Consider the following 16,558-nt stretch of genomic DNA (forward strand, 5'->3'; position numbering starts at 1 on the left):
GGTCCTTCCACTGATTTATTATTTAACCCATGACTTTTGAAAATGTGCTCCTTAATTTCCAAACACATTTCCCCCCTAGTTTTGTAACTGATTTCAAATTTAATTATATCATTAGAAAAAGTGACAGGAAGCCAAACGTTTGAAATTTGTTAAGGTTTGAATATAATTAAATTTCCTAAGTGTTCCATGTATTTCTGAAAATACTTAAGTAAACCTTTTATTATGTTTTTCCAGTGTTTCTTTACAATGTTAAAATAATTTTGGTGAGTTCTTCACTTGAGTTCACAACCATGTCCCTAGTGGAAAGGTTTTCAGTTATTTGTTGGGTCAGTGGAGTTGCTTCTGGGGCTTTAGGAGGGCTGTATCTGCTATAGCCTCCACTTAGCGAGGGCTCCCTGCCAAGCACTTTGCATGGTTTCTCTTTCAGGCCTCATAATACCATCAGGAGGTAGGAAATATGACTCCTATTTTAAAGCTAAGGAAATTGAGGTTCGGATGAAAGCAAATCACATCCTTAAGGCTGTACTGAGACTCGAACCTGGGTGTGTCCAGTCCTAGACTTGTATTCTGCTGTCCTGGTGTGAATCAAACTGAATAGGAGGCCATAGTTCCACTTCATTTTCCCCAGGGTACCCTGTCCTGGGCTCCTTGCAGAGGGTCTCAGCCATCAACTAGGTTGTCCTTGTGTTCAGGGTCTGGGGCTACCTCAACATTCTTTTTGGATTTTAACCCAAAACAGAGCCTTGGGTATGTTATAGACCCTCATCCTGAGGAGAACCCACGTGCATGCGTGTACTTGTACACATACATGCACACGTGTGCCAATGACCCGGTGACAGTATAAAGGGATCATAGAGGGCCATCAGCCTTCTCTCTTCCTACTCTCCTTCAGCCCTCCACATCCACCAGAGAATGGACGCTTCCTACTCTGGGAGAAGCACGGCTAAGCATCACAAGAGAAATCATAGTGATTATCTTGCTCTGGGCCAAGGCGATTTCCGGAAGTCACTTTTGGGACTTGTCCCAACAGTATGATTACAACTAGGTCTAAAAAAAAAATTCCTGTAAAGAAGAAAAGAAAGGGGATTATGAATTTTTTCTTTACTTTCAAATCTTTCTGTGATGTGGTTTTCTTGTGTTTATAATTAAAAGTGATGAAAAATACAATGAATTGCAGAAAGTGTGTGTTGCTTTTCTACCTGAGAAACTCCTGCAGGCAGCTCAGCTTTGCTTCCTGTAAGTAGTAACACTGCATCGACAAAAGAGTTTTTTTGGGGTGGGTTGTAGTTATTTTGTTTCATTATTTTAAAATTCATTTATTTTTAGCTATGCTGGGTCTTTGTTGCTGTGCTTGGGCTTTCTTTAGTTGCAGGGAGCAGAGGGCTACCCTTCCTTGTGGTGTGTGGGCTTCTCATTGCCGTGACCTCTCTTGTTGCAGAGCACAGGTTCTAGGGTGTGTGGGCTTCAGCAGTTGTGGTAGATGGGCTTAGTTGCTCCACGGCATGTGAAATCTTCCTGGACCAGGGATTGAACCCATGTCTTCTGCATCAGCAGGCAGACCCCTATCCACCCTGTTCCTCTGGGGGAAGTTTAACACAGTTTTAAAAATTCTTTTTTTATTGTGGTGAAATCTACAAAACCATTGTAACATTTTTAAGTGTTCAATTCAGTGGCATTAAGTACATTCGCACTGTTGTGCAACCATCACCACCATCCATTTCCAAAACTTTTTCTCATCCCAAACTGAAGCTCAGTACTCATTAAATACTAACTCCCCATTCTCTCCTCCCTCCAGCCCTTGGTAACCTCTATTCTACTTTTGGTCCTTATGAACTTGACTATTTCAGGTACTTCATATAAGTGGAATCATACAGTATGTACCCTTTTGTATCTGGCTTATTTCACTTAGCATGATGTCTTCAAAGTTCACCTGTGTTACAGTGTGCATTGGAATTTCCTTCTTTTTTTTTTTTTGAAGCCTGAATAATATTCAATAGTATGAATATGCCACCCTTTGTTTATCCATTCATCTGTCAGTGAACTTTTGGATTGTTTCTACCTTCCAGCTATTGAGAATAATGCTGCTCTATGAATACATGGATGTACAAATACATGTTTGAGTCTCTACTTTCAATTCTTTGGCCTGTATACCTAGAAGAGCAATTGCTACCAAGGCGGTTTTTAGAACTCCTTTTTGGGACTTTCCCAGAAATTATTTTGGATTTCCTAAGCTATGGCCACTTTTTGTCCTTTGAATGTGATTTTTTAGAAATTGCTAGCAGTTGTATTGCTTTGTTGTTTGGTTGCCCAGTTGTGTTTGACTGTTTTGCGACCCCATGGTCTGTATGTAGCTCGCCGGGATCCTCTGTTCATGGGATTTCCCAGGCAAGAATACTGGAGAAATTAGCCATTTCCTACTCCAGGGGATCTTCCCGATCCAAGGATGGAACCCGTGTCTCCTGCAAGTCTTCTGCATTGGTGGGCATATCCTTTACCTCTGAGCTATTAGGGAAGCCACTAGCAGTTTTGAAAGCCTTAAAAATCAATTTAAAAATGTTTTATTAAAGCAAAGCTGAGAAGTAAGGACATGAATCTCCCTTTCCTGATGAAAGGTCTGCCCGGAGTATAGAAGAGTAGTCCCAGGGCCAGGATTCAAGCTCAAATCTGTCTGAGCTCAAAGCCATGCTTGGTCAAATACCATGTTCTCTTTGTTGAAAGCAATTTGTTGGGCTATCAAATTGGGAAATGCCATTTTGGATCAAAAAGGTATGATATGAAGACTGATTTTAAAATGTTCATTATAAAGGTTTTCCATCAAGGACTGGGGTGGAGTAAGTGGGAGGGAGGCTCTAAAGGGAGGAGATATAGTTCCTCTGTTCATGGAAGTCTCCAGGCAAGAATACTGGAGTGGGTAGCTGTTGTTTTCTCCAGGGACATATATATTAGTGAGTGAAAGTTGTTCAGTCGTGTCCGACTCTTTGTGATACCATGGACTGTAGTCCATGGAATTCTCCAGGCCAGATTACTGGAGTGGGTAGCTGTTCCCTTCTCCAGGGCATCTTCCCAACCCAGGGATCCAACCCAGGTCTCCCGCATAGCAGGCAGATTCTTTACCAGCTGAGCCACCAGGGAAGCCTGATAAATAAGACTGGTAAATATATAATTATGACTGATTCTAGTTGTATGGCAGAAACCAACACTACATTGTAAAGCAATAATCCTCTAATTAAAAAAAATTAATTGAAAAATGTTTTCCAATCAAGAAGAAAATAAATAATCAAGGTCTAAAATTTGGAACGTAGAGAAAAGCAGAAAGAAAAGTTACCCAGGGCCCTACCACTGACTGTCAATCAATTGTATACCTCTGTACAACGTTTAATTGCATTTTTCCTACAGTGCAGTTTACTTGATCTTGCCAGGCCGGGAAAAGACAGGCATTTAGTAACCTTGGCGAATGCCGAGCCTTTCATTTATAAAGGTTTATACTGTCAGGAGATGGGAGGGGGCGCGGCCGCCGCAGATCCGCAGCGCTCGGATCTCCCTTCAAGAAAGAACTTGTGTTCCTTTCAGCTGCGAAGAACGCGGTTAGCTGATCGCCTCCAGCAGCAGCTCCTCAGCCAGCTTCAGGCTCCTCCCCGACAGCCCCCAAACCAATGTCTGAGCGTGGTGGAGTTGCCAGCACCTACCATGCCCCTTGGCAGACCCTTCAATAGGCAACTTTTTCTCCTCCCATTGCGTTGCCCAAGACTTTGCGTGATCTGCGCTGTGGTCTGAGAAGATCCCGGCCTTTTTTTCTTTCTCTCTGTCTTTTGTTACACAAGATAGGGTCTGCATGGCCTCTGGAAAGCTTTCCCTGCTCCGTCTTGCCTCCTCACCCTTTATCTTTCACAGTTATGGCTCTCCAACAAATCTTTCACTTCTAACTCCAGCCTGTACCTGTGTGTTTTTTTGTGTGCTCAGTCGCTAAGCCGTGTCAGATTCTTTGCGACCCCACTGACTGTAGCCCACCAGGCTCCTTTGTCCATGGACTTTCAAGGCAAGAATACTGAAGTGGGTTGCCATTTCCTTCTCCAGGGGATCTTCCCCACCCAGGGATCAAACCCTCGTCTCCTGCATCTCCTCCTGCATTAGCAGGCGGATTTACGACTGTGCCACCTGGGAAGCCCAGCTCTGGGTCTGCTAATTCCAGTCCATCATCTGCTTCCTGGAGGACCCAGATGGACAGAGGTGGTGACTACTGATGAAAAGGTCTATGCCTGTTTCTGAACTTTTATTCCTTTTTTGGAAAGCTAAGCATAGAATTTCTACACCAGGCAATGTTCAACATACCATCAATTCTGGGCTTTACTCAGTTCAGTTCAGTTCAGTTGCTCAGTCGTGTCCGACTCTTTGTGACCCCCATGGACTACAGCACTCCTGGCCTCCCTGTCCATCACCAACTCCCAGAGTTTACCCAAACTCATGCCCATTGAGTCGGTGATGCCACCCAACCATCTCATCCTCTGGGCTTTATATAGAGCATGAAAGGTTTTTTGTTTTTTTTTTTAAATAAGAATTGAGTTTTCGACCAGTGGCCAGAGCCGGGAGCCCCGAAGTCTGAGTTCAGTGCCCCCGGAGGCCTGGGAGCCATGATTCTGGAACCTTCGGACCTGCTGTCGGAGCGAAAGGGGCCAGGACTTAGGGCTCAGGCTCTGAGGGCGGTGCTTCTCGGGTTGAGGGGCGGGGATTAGGGAGGAGCCTATGCTGGTGGGGGCGGGGCCTGGGTGGAGGAGGAGCCTGAGGAGGGGTTTGGGTGGAACAGCTGAACCAGAGATGGGTCCAAGGAGAGGAACCTGGGGTTGAGTTTGTCCAATGAGCAACGAGGGAGCAGAAGGCGGGGCCTCAGAAATTCTAGAACCAGTGAAGCTGGGTGGAAGATGGGGAAGATGACACTGAAAGACAGGGGTGTGGGTTTATGGTTGGGGCCCTGCCGTTGGGGTGGGGGGATAAGAAAAAAGTTTCCTGAGTATTTTCCTCAATCAAATCTTATGTCTTAGTATTTTAAGAAGCACAAAATGGTGGACTAATGGTAAGAACTCTGAGAAACCATAGAAGAAAGACTAATGAAAGAAAGCAACGTGGAGAGCAGATTCTATGGTAACAAAGATGACAGATTAAGACCGACACAAGAAGGGGATGATTAGGAACAAGGCAGCTGCTTTCCAGAAGTCCTGACGGTGAGTAATCAATAAAGTCTGATGAATGTAGAAGAACAGAACATAGTAAAAATGTGTTATAGTTGAGTGTTTTGCAATGCAAGTGAGTGTGAATTAAGCACTAAACACATAAAATGAATATATGAAAGTAGTGGTATCTGTTGTAACTCACGCCACTGCAGGAGCTTTTAAGAGTCGCTAATAAAATAATGCATTTTATTTATCTGACTCTGGAAACACAACAGACCATTTCCAGGCGGCCATGCAGCTCTCCTCCCATGGTCAGGCAGGCCAGATACAGAGCTGGAGTTATAACCTTCCTTTTCATGTAGCCTGGTGAGCAGCTCTTGCAATAAGCCGTGTCTCGGTGGTAAAGAATCTGCCTGCCAATGTGGGAGATGCAGGAGATGAACGTTGGATTCATGGGTTGGGAAGATCCCCTGGAGTAGGAAATGGCAACCTACTCCTGCATTTTTGCCTGGAGAATCCCATGGACAGAGGAGCCTGGTGGGCTACAGCCCATGGGGTCACTAAAAGTTGGACACAGTTAACACCCATGCAGGCTGATGGAGGCATGTACCTCGTGTCTGCGGCTCTGAAGTCTTGCCCGTGACACCTGCAGCTGCCCGCTGGGAAGCAGGGGCTCTGTTCTGCTCTTGTCATGAATGCCCAGCGCTTGTGTCTAGGGCCTCAGCGATATTCTCCTCACTGGTCCTTTTACTTCCTTGATACAAAAAACCGTGTTCATGCTCCCTCCTTCTCCTGCACCCCAGTTAGCCCAAGAACTGCATCTTTGCCTGGCTTAGGGGTTCTCATGCCTGACCATTGAACATAGAACATCTGGAGGTGGGGCCAGGTGGCAGCATTTTAAAAAAACTGCCCATGTGATAACAATGTGTGGCCAAAGTTAAGAATCTCTGGCTTAGCTAAACCCATTTCCTTGATGGAAGGAGATAGGAGGGTACCCTTCCTACAGATTTTGCCCCAGGCCCATTCACTGGCCACATCACTGCCCTTGAAGACAGAGCCAGGTCACCCTCATCTTGCCCCGCTATCTTGTCCTCGATGAAATAAAATTAATTTTTTTTTTTTGTGGAAGATCCTTAGATTTCGTACTTTCTGCATTCCCATGTGTGTGTGTGCTAAGTCGCTTCAGTCATGTTCCACTCTTTGCTGTCGCTCTGGACTGTAGCCCTCCAGACTCCTCTGTCCATGGAATTTTCCCAGCAAGAATACTGAAGTGGGTTGCTTTCCCCTCCTCTAGGGGATCTTCCCAGTGGATTCTTTACCACTAGCATCACCTGGGTCATGGGCCTCCCATGGTAAAGAATGGTAAAGAATTCAGCTCAGATGGTAAAGAATTCTACAGCGCAGGAAACTCGAGTTTGATCCCTGTTTTGGAAAGATTCCCCTGGAGAAGGGAATGGCAGCCCACTCCAGTATTCTTACCTGGAGAATTGCATGGACAGAGGAGCCTGGCAGGCTACAGTCTGTGGTATCGCAAAGAGAGGGACACGACTGAGTGTGACTAACTCACTTTTTTACTTCCAGCTGGGTTGTAGTAGGGGGTTAAGAGAGCAGTGTAGGTAGAGGGCGGCTGCAGCGGCTCAGTTTCAAACTAGGGAGTGAACTTCTACACTTTTCCAGCCTGGAGTTCCTTCCAGGCAGAGATGCCAGGGAGGAACATCCAGTGAGACCATTTGGATGAGCACACGCACAGTCGACTCATCTCACAGACTTGGATCAAACTCTGTGGCAGAAGCAACAGCTACAGCCTGGACCAATAGGTTCCCTTGAGTGTGTAGTTCAAGTTAATTTTTTTTTTTAAGAGTCTGATGGGTGTTTTTCAGACCCTTGTATATTTATTTATGTAGGCTGCTCTGGTTCTTCGTTGCTGTGCTTAGGCTTTCTCTAGTGGCAGCGAGCAGGGGCTCCTCTCTAGTTGCGGTGCGCTGGCTTCTCTTGTTGCAGAGCACAGACCCAAAGGCTTGTGGGCTCCGTAGTTGCAGCTTGAGGGCTCACCAGTGCAGACTCAGTAGTTGTGGCGCAGGGGCATGTGGGCTTTTTCAAGACCAGGTATCGAACCGGTGACCCCAACATTGCAAGGCAGTTTCTTAACTGCTGGATCACCAGGGAAGCCCCAGGTTAATTCTTTATCATGCACGGTTCAGATGATATCTCTCTTGACCTCCAGTTGTGGCACAAACTCCTCTCAAACTCCTCCCAGAACTTTCCTTAGTGTAGTACCAGCTGGACTCTATGTGGCCCCGTCTGGGTTGACTGCTTTCTTTGTATGTGGCTTTTCTCATTATAATATCAGACTGTAGAGTGAGGGCTTGTTGCCAGGGCTACTGGATATAGGGCATATGCTGTTTTAGCCTGACCTTATTTAGTTACACTTCCCCTTTGTTCCAGCCTCTTCCAGGCCCCTTGCTATTGTGGTCCCCCCAAAACAGGCTGATGTTTCTCTTTTTATAATCACTGCTTCTCCACAGGTTCTTCTGGATGTTTGCCCTGAGTTCACTTTCTATTTCTGTTGACTGATACCGTCTTCCTCCTCCAGTATGAATTACTGCCTCTGAGCAATGAGGTCACCCATCACCCACCTCCCAGGTTATTGCGAGGAGTAATTGAGATAACGTGTGTAAGCACCAGGCACATTGTAAACACTTATACAAATTAGCTGTAATTATGTAAACAACAGTCATCCTGTGTGGTATGAGCTCTGATAGCAGGAAGTACTAAGTATACCAGGAATTGTTCAGTACACTGAGAAATGTTAAACAGTGGCTGGTGACAACTGCTGTGTGTCTGGGAGTCCGGCACCCCCACCCATTCCCTTTATTTACTTATTCACTAAACGTTCGTTGAGATCAGCAGTGGTCATTTGATATATTCATAGCTGCCTAGTGTCTTTTTTTTTTTTTAATTGTGGCCAAATACATATAAGATTTACCATCTTAACCATTTTTAAGCATGAGTTCAGTGGTATCAAGTACATTCACATTATTGTGTAACCATCGCCACCAGCCATCCACAGAACTCTTTTCATCTAGTGCTGCCCAGTGTCCTTGTGTATCTGGGGAAATTCCTCCTCTGTCTTCCCAGTGAGGAAGTCAGAAGCCACACTCCCACCTGCCCTGGGACTGGGATGCAGGCCTGTGACCCGGCTCCACCTGTCAGATGCATCCATGCGGACCTTGCTTCAGATGGGAGCCACAGGAAGAAGCAGGCTTGGGTGAGGCTGCCATGTTTGCTGGTGTGGATGGCAGCACAGGTGCCCAGCTTTTGGTGGTGGCGGCTGCCATGATGGTGCGTCCCAGAGGTGGCAAAGTCAAGCTCCTGATGCAGAAGTGAAAACAGTGCTGGCTATGGTAGTGACTGCAGCTGGGCTGGTTCCTGAAGCTTATAGAGCTTGGCATGGCTGGTAGTTTCCTTTTGGGCCGTGGTTTTGGGTGTTACTTCTAGGTGTTTCGTCTCAAATCTCCTCCTGAATAAATTTTCTTTTTTTGTTTAGTCAGCTGGGTAGTAGAACCATACCAGTCCCCAGCAACCTCAGTCTTGAATGGCATCATGAGGTGGACGTTAACAGTCTGGCCCAGGTTCCTTTTACAGTCTCTTCTCCAGCTCTCTCACACGGTAAAGTGTCTACCTACAATGCAGGAGACCTGGGTTCAATCCTTGGGTTGGGAAGATCTCCTGGAGGAGGAAATGGCAACCCATTCCAGTATTCTTGCCCGAAAAATCCCATGGACGGACGAACCTGGTAGGCTACAGTCCATGGGGTTGCAAAGAGTTGGACATGACTGAGCGACTTCACTTTCTTTCTCCAGCTCTCAGTGAAGACCAGGCCTCAGTTTCTCATCTTCTGCGAGTATTGCCTGAATAAGACCACAGAGCTTCCTAAGGATAAATTTTTTTTTCTTTGTACAGGATAGTGACATCCTTGACTAGTGCAAGAAGCTTTTCTCTCCCACTCTGCAGGGTACCACTTACTCACACAGATGACCTTTCCCTGCATCTCATGGATTCATCTGGTTCCTCGGAGCCACAGCTGTCTCTACCATCTCCATAGCTACAGGAATGTTTGCTTTATGTCTTCACAACTGTGAGACATACAGTGTAGATTTGTCATCAAATAAAAGGCTGTCTTCCCTAGAGGCAAATTCAACTCTGGTGACATGGAGACCTGCTTGAAGCTTTGAAAATATAGGCTCCTTCCTGTTCTTAGCTTCTGCCTCTCCTATTGAAATTTCAAGGATCTTGGGACTTGTAGCTAACATTTAATCTCAGAGTATCCCTGTGTTTTTCTGTGTTACAGGTTGAATTGTCTTCCCCAAGATTCAGATGTTGAAGTCCCAACTCAGAGTGGATATTTGAAGACAGGGTCTTTAAAGAGGCGATTAAGTTAATATGAGGTCACACAGGTGAGCCCTACGCCCTGTAATTGTTCTGATAAGACGAGGTGATCAGGACACAGACACATACAGAGGGAAGAGCTTGTGAAGACACAGGGAGAAGATTCCCATCCACAAGCCAAGCAGAGAGGCTTCAGAAGGAAGTTAACCCTGCCAACAGCTTGATCTGGGACTTCCAGCCTCTGCAATTGTAAGAAAACAAATTTCTGTTGTTTAAGCTACCCAGGCTGTGGTGCTTTGTTACATCAGCTGGAGCAGACTAATACCCCTCCCCCTCAGCAAGCTTTGCCTGAAGCCTTGCCATTCCTTTTCTTAAAGTTTGGGTTTTTTATTTAAATGTCTTTGCCCATTTTTAAAATTGCCTCAGGAGGGGCATTGAAGGGCAGTGAGGACAGAAGGAACACCATTCTAGCCAGCCACTCTGGCCACGGATTAATGCGTGTGCGCTCAGGCTCTCGGTCTTGTCTGACTCTCTGTGACCCCATGAATGTAGTCCGCCAGGCTCCTCTGTCCATAGGGTTCTCCAGGCAAAAATACTGGAATGGATTGCCATCTCCTCCTCCAGGGGATCTTTTCAACCCAGGGAACAAACCTGTATCTCCTGCATTGTGGTCAGATTCTCTACCTGAGCCACCAGGGAATCCCCAGCCAAGAATGAAGCAGAGATATTCTTCTCTTTCACGTCTGATTTCACTAAATCAGCTTAAAGCTACCCTGTCCAGTGTGGGTGCCACTAAGCCACATGTGGCTCTTCTTGGGCACCTGAAATGTGGTTTGTCTGAATTGGGATGAAATTCCCAATGTAAGTGTGAAAGTGTGTATGTAAGTGTGAAATACATAAAGATTTAGCTGAAAAAAATGCAAAAATCTTATTAGTAATTTTTACATAGATTACATATTAAAATATATTTTGGATCAATTGCATTAAATATAGCTATAAAATCAATTTCTCCTGTTTATTTTTACTTTGAAAGTGGTTACTAGAAAATTCAAGATTACATAGTTAGCTCATATCATATTCCATGCATAACCTGCAGAGGAGCCTGGTGTGCTATATACAGTCCATGGATTTGCAAAGAATCAGACACGGCTTAGCGACTGAACAACAACAACAAATTGTATTTCTAATGGATAATGCTGCTCTAAAGAGGGTCTGGGCCTTGCCACCCAGCTACTAGCCAGCTCTCTTGTGTTTAATCAGCAGTCACAACATACTTAGGCCATAAAGTAAAGATGAGGCTTGGCCTGGGCCCTTGAGAAGAATCTCAGTCTCTAACCCTGGTTGCAGAAACACTCTAGTGAGTGCCTAGTTTGTATTCTTATCCTCATTGAATGATGACCTCTAAGCCCGGACCTTTATACTTTTGTCCTTTTGCGTGGTGGTGATCATTAGCTACTTTCAGACCTCTAACCCCTGCTCCATGGCTGGTAATATCCATCTTAACTTCTCTTTCCCTTGGCTCAGGATTTCCTAGAACAGACATTTAAAAAAAAATTAAAATATAGTTGATTTATAATGTTGTGTTAATTACTTCTGTATAGTAAAGCGACTCATTTATACACATATATACGTTCTTTTTTCATATTTTCTATTATGATTTCTCACAGGATATTGAATATAATTCCCCACACTATACAGTAGGACCTTGTTGCTTATCCATTCTATATATACTAGTTTACATCTGCTAATCGCAAATTCCCAATCCATCCTTCTCCTACCCCACTCCCCCTTGGCAATCACCAGTCTCTTCTCTATGCCCACGGTTGTATTTCTGTTTCATATATAGGTTTATTTGTGTTATGTTGTAGATTCCACATATAAACGATATCATGTGGTGTTTGTCTCTTTTTGACTTACTTCACTTAGTAGGATAATCTCTAGTTGCATCCCTGTTGCTACAAATGGCATTATTTCATTCTGTTTTATGGCTGAGTAGTATTCCATTGTCGGAGAAGGCGATGGCACCCCACTCCAGTACTCTTGCTGGAAAATCCCATGGACGGAGGAGCCTGGTAGGCTGCAGTCCATGGGATCGCGAAGAGTCGGACATGACTGAAAGACTCCACTTTCACTTTTCACTTTTATGCATTGGAGAAGGAAATGGAAACCCACTCCAGTCTTCTTGCCTGGAGAATCCCAGGGATGGGGTCGCACAGAGTTGGACACGACTGAAGTGACTTAGCAGTAGCAGCAGCAGCAGCAGTATTCCATTGTATATACATGCCACATCTTCTTTATCCATTCATCTGTTGATGGACATTTGAATTGTTTCCATCTTTTGGCTACTATTAATAGTGCTGCTATGAAGATAGGGGTGTGTGTATCTTTTTGAATTATAGTTTTGTTTACATATATGCCCAGGAGTGGGATTGCTGGATCATGTGATAATTTTATTTTTAGTTTTCTAAGGAACCATCATACTGTTTTCCACAGTGGGCGCACCAACTTAAATTCCCACCAACAGCGTAGGAGGCAAGAACAGGCTTCTCATGCCCTCTCCCCAGGCTCTGCTGAGTGTCTGCTGACACTCATGGCCCTCCCTGTCTGCCTTCACCAGACTTCACCCAGAACTGATCGTGGGGATCTGGCTACAGGTTGCCTGGTCTTCGTTGAGCTCTTGTTCAGAGCACTTGACACTGGCCTCAGCCCTTGGGATCAGGAGAGAAGGCCAGGAAAAAGGAAATCCCCTTCCTTGAAGGAACCACACTTCATTTTGAATTCATCTCTTGGACAAACCAATGCAGAGTCCAGCCTCCCCAACTAGACCCTGTGTGACCAACTTCTGACCTTGCCTGTGAAGTTCTTCCAAACTGTTGTTCAACACAGATAACTCAGCTTTCACGTGATGCATTTTTGAGGCCCAGGGGAAATGTTGCAAGTACTGGGAATGTGTGAACTGAGGAAATCGAATTAATTAAGAAATATAAATCTAGAAAATGTGGAAATAGCAGACAAAGGGAGGCCAGACTCTTCTGGTGGCCCCTCCGGAGAGCCTGACAATACGGGAGGCCTTGTGTCCCTTCAGATTCCTGTCTGTGACTTTCCAGCCCCCAGACACTCTGCTCTGAGGCTCTGGGTCATGACGTTTCATCTCTAGACCTTCCTAAACATGTCTTCCTATTCCTGCCTTTGTACCTTTGCTTACACCATTTTTTCTTCCCAGGATGCCTGACCATCCCACGTCTGCTCATTCAAATATACAAGTCTGTCCTTTCCATCTGAGTTCAAATACTACTTCTCCTTGAAATATTTACTCAGGATTAATAGCTGGAAATGATGTGTCCCTTTTGGGGACACCTTGTTTCTGACTACCTAATGTCCCTTCCCTTCGGCTTTATGTCATGGTTTTTGTTTTCCACATTTCTTCTAAGACTGGCGGTGGGGTGGGGGGCGGTCCTGGGGGTTAGAATTGTGCTCTATCGCTCTCTCTGTCTTCAGTTGGGCCAAGCACTCTGTCTGGCCCTGATGCCTGCATCTTTGTTATTTTAAAAAAATATTTAACTGTACTGGGTCTTAGTTGCAGCATGTGGGATCTAGTTCCCTGACCAGGGATTGAACCTTGGTGCTCTGCATTGGAAGCATGGACTGTTAGCCACTGGACCACCAGGGAACCACTGATTTTCGTTACAGTTATCTCCATCCTAGCAATTCCTGCTCTGTTTTATGTGTATGTGTCTCTCTGCCTTGATAAACTATAAATATCCATTGAATGTTTACCAGCTACAAGCTACCAGGGTGGCAGATAAGCCAGCCAGAGTCCCAGTCCTTTCGGTGAGCTCAGACTAGGGGTGCAGACAAGTCATGGGTAGCATTGTTGTAAATGGGCTGGCAGATGTGTGTCCAGGGATCGGGGTGGAACAAAGGGCAGAGGTCAGTCTGCTCTTCAGCAGAATTAGCTCAGAGCAGGTCTGGAAGCATAAGGAGAGTCAGGGGAGGGTTGGATTCTTGGGGGAGGAACTGGAGATAGTCTGCAGGGTGAGACAGACCACTCCACATAGCTTGGGGAAAAAAAAAAGTGGGGATGGCTATCTTATCAGCTTGTATCCCAGTCCTTGCTGCAGAGCAGATGTGTAGAAAGGGTTGATGCCCTGGTGGTCTGACCGACTGAATGAATGAACTCAGGGTTCTTGTGGGTGGGGAACCACACTCATTTATCTCTGTTGTTTTTTTTTTTAGTGAAGGACGGAGGAGCCTGGCATGCTACAGTCCATGGGGAGTCGGGCACGATTTGGAAACTGAACAGCAACAGATGAGTCTCAGTCTCACACACACTGGAGGATGCACTGCTTTAGCCCAGTGGGTCTCAACCCTAGCTGCTTCATAGAATCACCTGGGAGCTTTTCAAAGGCCTGGGGCAGGGCCTCTTATCCATTCTTCTTAAGAACACTCAGGATAATACTGGTATGTACTTTGGATGGAGAGCTGCTCTGAGGACCTCTGATTATGGCCCTCTGGTACCTAGTTGGTATGTCACCCCGGGTGAGATTCTCAGCATCCCTCACGTCACCTCTTGTGGGTCAGTGTTTCTCACATCTTGCTGTGCATTTAGTCACCTGTGTGTGGGGGTGAGTTTAAACTTTCAATACCCAACTGCCCACCAAGATCGATTAAATCAGAAGCTAACTGAGAGAGGAAGGGAGTGGAGAAGCTGAAACTGATTGTTTTAAAGTCTTCTTTAAAAAAAAAAATTTATTTTTGGCTGTGCTGGGCTGTGTGTGGGTTTTCTCTAGTTGTGGACGGTGGGGGCTCCTCTCTAGTTGCGGTGTGAAAGCTTCTCATTGCAGTGACTTCTCTCGTTGTTAAGGCCCCTGGAACTCGTGTGGACAGGAAGCCCAGCAGTACTGATGCACTTAGAGCTGAAGCAGTCATAAACCTCTGGTTGGTATGTGGAAGGACAGAATTTTTTGCAGCCTCAGCTCTGAGAGTCAGGATTGAGCACACCTGCCAGGTTCAGTAAACCTGTGTTTCTGCCTTTAAAAATGGCTGCATGAGCCCTTCTTGTCAGATGCTCTCCCTGGGCCATCATTTCATTATTTATTCAGTATTTTCATAACTGAGCCATCAGCCCAACTGTAAAAGTGCCAAGGAGAAAACTTTGTTTTTAATGATTATGCATCTCTTTGGCTTTGTTACCATAATTTCTGGGGGAGCAACAATTACCTTGTGTCTGGCTGATCTGCCTTTGAGTGCAGCGTCCTTCCAGTTGGTTTAAAAAGACCATCATTCTCTGGGACCGTTGCCTACTGCATGCTAATGTGTGGCCTCCAGCTGGGACTTGGGAATCTCAGGCAGGATGTCCGGTTTAGGAATTGCTTCATCTATGCATGTGTGTATTTGGTGAATCTTTGAGGATCTTCTGTGTGCCCGGCCCTGTGCTGGGAGCTGGAGATGGTGTGGCAAGTTGCCTCTTGGGAAATATGTTCAAAAGCTAAAGAACTGAGAAATAAGTGATTAATCCTGGGGGGTGTGTGTGTCAGCCTGGACAGCCTTCTCTAAGGAGGTGACATTTGCCCTGGTTTCTTTTTTTGAATTTTATTTTTGGCAGCAATGGGTCTTTGTTGCTGCACATAGGCTTTCTCTAGTTGCGGTGAGTGGGGGCTACTCTTCATTGTCACATGTAGGCTTCTCACTGCGGTGGCTTCTCGTTGCAGAGCATGGGCTCCAGGCTCACGGGCTTCAGTAGTTGGGGCACACAGATTTAGTTGCTCTGTAGCATATGGGATCTTTCCAGAGCAGATATTGAACATGTGTCTCCTATATTGGCAGGTAGATTCTTAACCGCAGGACCAGGGCAGTCCTGCTGTGGGTTTTAAAAAGTAAATAGGAGTCTTGCTGAAAAGGTTGTATGGCCTTGTGTGTGCTTAGTCGCTCAGTCGCGTCTGACTCTTTGCAGCTCCCTGGACTGTAGCCCACCAGGATCCTCTGCCCATGGGGATTCTCCAGGCAAGAATACTGGAATGGGTTGCTATGCCCTCCTCCAGGGGATCTTCCCAACCCAGGGATCGAACCCAGGTCTCCCGTATTGCAGGCAGATCCTTTGACATCTGAACCACCAGGAAAGCCCTGTATGGCCTTAGGGGCAGGCTTCAACCTGGCCAAATGGTTAGAATCCCAAGCTACATTCCAGACCGTCAAATAAGAACCTTTGGGGGGTGAGACCCAGGTGTCAGTAATTTTTAAAGCTCCCCAAATGGTTTCAAAGTGCAGACAAGGTTGGAAGCCATGCATTAAGGCAGCAGTCCCTAAACTTTTTGGCACCAGGGACTGGTTTCATGGAAGACAGTTTTTTCATGGATTGGAGTGGGGGATGGTTTCGGGATGATTCAGGCACATTACATTTGTTGTGCACTTTATTTCTAATCTAATGCCACTGCTGATCTGACAGGAGGTACCAGTCCATGGCCCAGAGGTTGGGAACCCCTTCATTAAGAAGATGGATTGGAGGCCACCTAGAAATTAAAAAGAGAATTAACATAGTCTTGAAGTTCACCCTCCACAGGTTATCAGTTCAGAAACTTCTCTCCAGCTCTTCCCAAGTGTTCCAGAGAAGTGAGAGGATGGGGGCCTTGGAGGCAGACAGATGGTATGCTGACTGCTGTAACACAACGGGGTGATTGTCAGTCATTTATTCCTGCAGTTGAAAATTCTGTAAGTATTTACTGATTGCTTACTTTGTGTTAGGTTCTGGGAAGCCAGCAGGGAATAAGATGAAGTTCTTCACCTTAGGGAGCTCATTGCCTGGTAGGGGAGAAGGACAGACACATTTCTTAATACAGTGTTAAGAGTTAGGGACAGGAAGTTTGGGGAGCCCTTGATAGGAGTACCTAGTGCAGACTCATGGGGTTAAGGAGAGTTTCCCAGAGGAAATGGCCTTAAGGAGAGATCTGAAAATTTTGGCAAGGGGAAAAGGAGGAGGGAAGAGATGGAGCCAGAGGTTAAGGAAG

General features: G+C 45.7%; 1 long non-coding RNA gene across 1 annotated transcript; it reads left to right on the forward strand.

Moving 5' to 3' along the window:
• Positions 1 to 5,042: 5,042 nt before the first annotated feature.
• On the forward strand, positions 5,043 to 15,235 carry LOC122694412. Its single transcript, XR_006341183.1, has 3 exons — positions 5,043 to 5,216; positions 9,517 to 9,622; positions 13,791 to 15,235. It is a non-coding gene; the product is annotated as an uncharacterized LOC122694412 (long non-coding RNA).
• The last annotated feature ends 1,323 nt before the right edge of the window (positions 15,236 to 16,558 follow it).

The sequence above is a fragment of the Cervus elaphus genome, chromosome 5 (assembly GCF_910594005.1).
Source record: "Cervus elaphus chromosome 5, mCerEla1.1, whole genome shotgun sequence".
Classification (NCBI taxonomy): Eukaryota; Metazoa; Chordata; class Mammalia; order Artiodactyla; family Cervidae; genus Cervus; species Cervus elaphus.